Genomic DNA, 6,000 nt, shown 5'->3' on the forward strand with positions numbered 1-6,000 from the left:
TTCAATCCATCATTCTGTGTTAACTTGAGCTACACCCCTGAGAGTCCATACATTTACCCTAAAACATTTCAAAGGTCTAGCACAACCACTTCTCCACAATGGGATATTAAAATGGACCCTATAAAAACTGGTCAAGGAAGACAACTAGCAATAACCCTGCTTTCATCAATTACACACACAAAAAAATTAAATACTTTACATTTTACATCATTCCTATTAAAAAGTGCATCTAAACCTTGGAATTTTTTTTTCAGGCCAGGTGGGAAATCTTTTTTTTTTTGTTACTTTAATTTGATGCATTGAGATAAACAAAGATGTTGTGAGGTCCATCTCCCTTTCATGCAGTGTATCTAACACTGTAAGGGAAACCTGGAAACAGACATAATAGGAAACTTTAATGCTAGTACATTCCATACTGCCATGTGCAGTTTAATTTGCTGTTGAAATGCGTGCTATTGCATCCATCAACACACATATTCATCAGGTCTGTTTATACAGTTTGGGTGGTGCAGCTCAGCAGACGAGGAAATGGTAAGAAGTCTGCTTAACAGTAATTTTCTTTTTTTTACCTCAAAGCATTCTCCGTCAGTGCCCCAGTCAGCTCTGATTTCCTCGGTTTTGCCTGCCCCAGGTTCAGGTCCAATGCATTTAAGGCGTGCTGGTCTTACGTCTGTGGCATCTGTTGAGGAATGTGATGAATGCTGTCTGTACCCTTCTGACAGCACTATACTCGCATGATTTAAGCCCAGACGATCTGCTCCACCCTGATGCCTGAGACTGAGGCTGATGTTTATACTTAGATGTCTGGTACTTCAAACATTTAAAACATCTAACACATTCGCTATATGGCCTTTGCATTCAAGTTTAAACAACTCGAAACGTAAAAAAAAAGAAAAAAAAAAAGAAAAGAAAAAAACTAGTACATATGCACTTAGCTTAAAAAACAACAACAACCACACAACAGTAGTGAAGCTTCCATGGGAAGGCACATCTGAGTGATGTGCACCTCTTCTCACAAGAGAAGTCAACCATGCTGCTGCTATTACAGGTGCAACACACAAATTTCCAAGACTGGCTATGTATACAGCTGACAAGAGTAACAGAGATTCATCATATGGTGGTGTTATCCCGTGGAAAAATCCAAATGAAAGACTCAAGGAATCTGCTTTAGCTATGAAGGTGTTGCATTCAGTTTCTTCCCTATACTGGTTAGATTATTGGTACCTACCCAGAGCCATTTTTGCCATCACCAAAAGGGAGTGAGTGAGTGCACAGTGGACTAATAGCAATGTCCCCAGAGCAACACATGACTCACAGCCCACAACGCTCTGCGTTTTAATGCACAAAACTAATGTAAATTAGACTTCAGAACAAACCTCTAATCTCTTCATGCCTGGTTAAAAATATAATCTGACAAAAAACCCTGTTCACATTAGGTAAAGTCTTGGCAGTTCTGTAAACTTAACTTATTAAATAAGCACTCTGAGAAAACATTTGAAGCAACATGTTGGTAAAGCTTGGATATAAAGACCATGACAGACAACAGCTCTTTAGAGAACTGCACCAGTTCTGCAAGAAATCGGTAATCATTTTTAAATGCTAACTTCCAAGGAAGCAGGAGCAGAGGGTGAGATGATGTGCTGCTGTAATTTACAGTAAACGCACAATAAAAAGCATTCACTCTAATAGTCCCTGCAAAATAAAATAAGCTAAATTCCTAGTTCAGCTGATGCCAGATATTAAAAACCCTCCAAGATCAGAAAATTGGAAAGTTATTTGACAAGAAGGACTCTAAAACTTACAAAACTTTAACATTTTTAAATACAAACCATAAATTTTGACCCTAAATCATGTCTAATACTGAGAGGGGGTCTTTGAACAGTCTTGGACTGTAGGATCTGTGAGCAATCGTTTTAGAAAGGTCACAAATAAAAAGGAAATGCAACAATGTAGACTCGCAGGCCAACAGCGTTTCACCGGAGCATTCCTCTCGACCAGCTCGTGTAACAAACAGCTTCTTTTCTTTGTCAAATTTAAGTTTCCTGATCTAAAGGCAGAAAGGCATTCATATGACCAAACTTTCGACTATCTCTAGAAAGAATTTCAGAAGGCGTTTATCCGTCAGGTGACCAAGCAGACTCACTTAGACACAAGCTGTATGTTTATAAGGGCTGCCACAAATGATTATTTTGATAGTCGACTAGTCACCAATTATTTTTGCGATTAGTCGACTAATCAGATCATGCATCCATTGGATAAGAGCAGATGCACCAGCAGCATCTGCTCTTATATAACTATCATTAGCTTACAGCTTTAAGTGTTTAAGGTATGTGCTAACTAAAAATAAAGATAATATGATATTTTATTAAATTTTAATGAAATCTGGAGATTGTTTAGGTGAAGTTTAATAAACTCAGCCGTCTGCTCCTTGCTATCTAAAATATAACAGGACACTGGAGTATGTTCTCGAGCATCTCACACTTCTGATAATCAGTTGTCTGCTTGACGTTTATTCAGCTGTGTAGAAACTATAATTTTAATCTCAGCCAAACCGATTTACTCAGGAACAAATAAAATACTGAAAAAAGCCAAACAATAACATTTTTAAGTTATCTAAGTGACTCATATATATATTTAACCTGAGTAGCGAAAGACGGCGGTGGGTTTGAAAACGATTTGCCGGGAGTCCGGTGTTCTCACGGCTCTAGTGAGCCTTGAACCCCGGCTAGCTATCAAGCTGGTGGGTAACAGACGTCTCGGAAAACGTCGGAGCACTTTTGAAAATATGTGATGTTTTGATAAACTGAGCAGATATTTGAGGTTTACACAGCTACATTCTCGCCTGGAAATATGTTAAATGTTTATTTTGTGACCCAGAAAGAATAAAAAGAGTAATATTAAAACTAACCAGCTGCCGCCATTGTTGGAAACTAAGCAGGGCCGCGCTATGAATTCTGGGATAGGTTGGGCCACGAAGTATACACCCAACCCATCCTTCAAATCTGGGGAAATGAAACGCGCATTTGTCGGGATCTTCGAATTTGGACAGTCTTCGTCGTCTGGTTGTAACATAATCGGCCTACAAATGCGGGCACAGGAGGATGCGGTTCCTGAATTTGGATACAGCTATGATACCGGACACTGCTTCTTCTTCGGAGTTTAACGGCAGCTGGCATCCTTGTGCATGCAGTGCTGCCATCTTCTGTTTCAGTCCGTTATTACACTCTTAAATCCTACTACTTATTCCTGCGTCTTTTGGGATCTTACAAAGCTTCAAACGACTCGTCAACTATTAAATTAGTCATCGACGATTTTCATAGTCGACGTAATCGTGACTAGTCGACTAATCGTGGCAGCCCTAATATTTATATGCACAGTTGTGACCATTTTAATCAAAAGAGATAAAGGTAGTGACTAAAAGACGCTAAATTAAGTGATGCTGAGCTCAGCATTACAGGTAGGGTGCTCAGAGATCTGAAGTTAGCTGCATCTGACCAAGATATCTCCTGTGTGCATCCTTTGTGGGATTTTCAAAATACGGTAGACTCCGAATTCACTGGAGGGATTTGTTTTGTTTTTATTCCATCTAAACTTCCGGTGGGCAAAGCCATCTGAAATACCCCACATCAACTGAACAACACATTGTGAACAAAAGTTCTACTGTAGCCTTTGTGACTTTCAAGCAAATACCTCTGTATTAAAATGTCTCAATTCTGGGAACCTCATCTAACTTAATCTCTATGAATAAATCATGCTCGCATTGTAATTTCACTCGAGAGTTTCTGTCAAGTAAATCAGACCACAAAAAAAGCTATGGTAAGGAAATGAGTTGTGAAGAGAAACTGATGGCTGTGAAACCCCCCCCCCAAAAAAAAAAATTCAGTCAATAATGAAAATTCAGCTTTGGCTTCTGGACTGGATTTTTATGCATCACTTGGATTTATAATTAAAACGGGCAGGAAAAGAACAGCGTCAAAAGCAATATTAAGTTGTAGGCAGCTGTTGTGGCTTTGTGACATGCAAGTATTGCGCAAAAGCTGCTTTAAGACCAACATGACATCTTTCCAGAACGCAGTTAATCAAGAAACCAAGTCACCACGGGCTGTCACAGAGCAGCGCTTATTGAGTTTGTGGAATGCACTTTTCAGTTTGACCACAGTGAACCGACTACGCTGGACCATTTTCTTTCGCTTATGGTTTTAAGATGTTAGGATCTAATCTTGGCTGGTTGCAAGTGGACATACTTATCAGATTAGTCAGTAGATCTCAGAGGGTTCATCACCCGACCCGCCAATAAGTTTGCAGCAGGGAGCATGCAGCTCCAGTTGCCCTCCAGTTGAAGGCTTTATGGTCAAAAACACCCAATGTTTCGAGCCTAATGCCCCACCAGAGGACCCTGTGTCCCACACCGCACTCCAGCTGTTTGGTTTTTGTTTAACTTGTATCAGAAGTTCAAGAAAATCTAAGGTGAAAAGAGAGAGTTTCATCTAAGAAATGCACAATGTTTCTCCATTTAATGAATAACCATGTCGCCATAAAGATTGCAATTCATGAGTAAAAATAGTGGCTATTATTAACTTACTCTATGAATCACTCTGCATGATCACTGTGGGATTATGGACAACTTTTTCTGTGCCAGCCTAATCTGTGGAAATAGATATAGTCTGCTACAGAATCTCTCTCTCTCTCTCTCCATCCACATATAACAAAATCAGGTGATGATTTTTCTACACAGCCACGTTTCACATATGCAGTAAACATCAGCTGTGAGCAAATATGGCAGATAACCTCTGACACGTGTTCTATCCAACAGGTGACCTTTACAAGATGGGAAAACGGCACCAGCTCTTAAACAGCTCTCTCCGGGGTGCTTCTGTGTAGGCACACGGCTTTACAACAAGCTCACACTTCAGACAAAAGCACTCCTCATTCAGAACGCGTTCATATGCATAATACCAATCTAACGAAGCAAGGCCAGAAAAACAAACCCGACAAACAAGCTGTATGGGACTCACTCTGTTTGCAGGCTGTCTTCCTTTCCCCCGTGAGCTGAATGTTTATTATCCATACCCAGACATTTCCACTGGAGTTTCTGTGGCGATAAATGTGCAGCTGTTAGCACCAAAACAATTAGCTTTCTAAGCCATCGAAGAAAAGCTTAACGGTGCTAAACTTACCTTCATTTGTTTAACTTCCCGTTATACGACGTCTGTTTTAATTCTTAATTAATTTCACTATCTGAAAACACGCGCTTGTTAGTTTATTAAACAATGCTAGCTCTTCTTTCTTCCTGTTAAGAGTTGAATATTTTACTGTTTAGGACAGCTGGCCTGTCCTCTCTTCTCTCTCCCACTGAGTTAGTGATACGCACTTACACAGCACCGTAAGGGGGCGCTATTTGACCAGTTGTTAATTGGAAGGTGCAAAGTATTTAGAAACATGTTTTTTAAGTAAATAAATACAGTTACACTATGGTTGAAATGTAACATTGCAACTGCAACATAATATCGAAACAGAAACACAAGATAACCTTTATCGTGTTAAATACCTGACTGTCGTATATGTGGTTAAATCAGATATTTAACCAAACTGTAAATGTAAATATAATACAAAAATGACACAGAGGTTGCCCGTTGTTTGCAAGTGAATGTGTTGACCAACTGGTCACACTTTCAATCACAAGGTAGTCACAAAGGATACTTTCAGACTTGGACTGTCTGTAGTCCCGCTTAGACAGATTGGTGAAGGTTTGCAACTAATCACCATCCAATTCATAAATGAAGACAGACTCCCAACATGACCCAATCAATCTGAGTCAGTCTGCAATGATGAACACAACTTGTCTGCAACATGTCTTTTTGCGAGTGGTTCCCAGCTGGTTATATTATGGTTACATAACTATATAAAGCAAGGCTGCCGAGCACCTGTGTCATTTTGCATGAATAGCTGCAACTATGACAGCATAGACGGCAACTATGTCACCACTTGTGAAGGAATTTC

General features: G+C 39.7%; 1 long non-coding RNA gene across 2 annotated transcripts in view; it reads right to left on the reverse strand.

Moving 5' to 3' along the window:
• LOC146691258 (uncharacterized) overlaps positions 1-5,357 on the reverse strand; it is a 107,921-nt gene extending 102,564 nt beyond the window's left edge. For both annotated transcript variants that reach the window (XR_014915559.1, XR_014915558.1), the window contains exons 1-2: positions 5,178-5,357; positions 5,016-5,092 (exon numbers count right to left, since the gene is read on the reverse strand). This is a non-coding gene — a long non-coding RNA (uncharacterized LOC146691258). The remainder of the gene's footprint in view (positions 1-5,015; positions 5,093-5,177) is intronic.
• Between the last annotated feature and the right edge of the window lie 643 nt (positions 5,358-6,000).

Source organism: Copadichromis virginalis, linkage group LG16, assembly GCF_057382275.1.
Source record: "Copadichromis virginalis isolate Kocher_CV1m ecotype Utaka linkage group LG16, C_Virginalis_male_GT1.1, whole genome shotgun sequence".
Taxonomy (NCBI): domain Eukaryota; kingdom Metazoa; phylum Chordata; class Actinopteri; order Cichliformes; family Cichlidae; genus Copadichromis; species Copadichromis virginalis.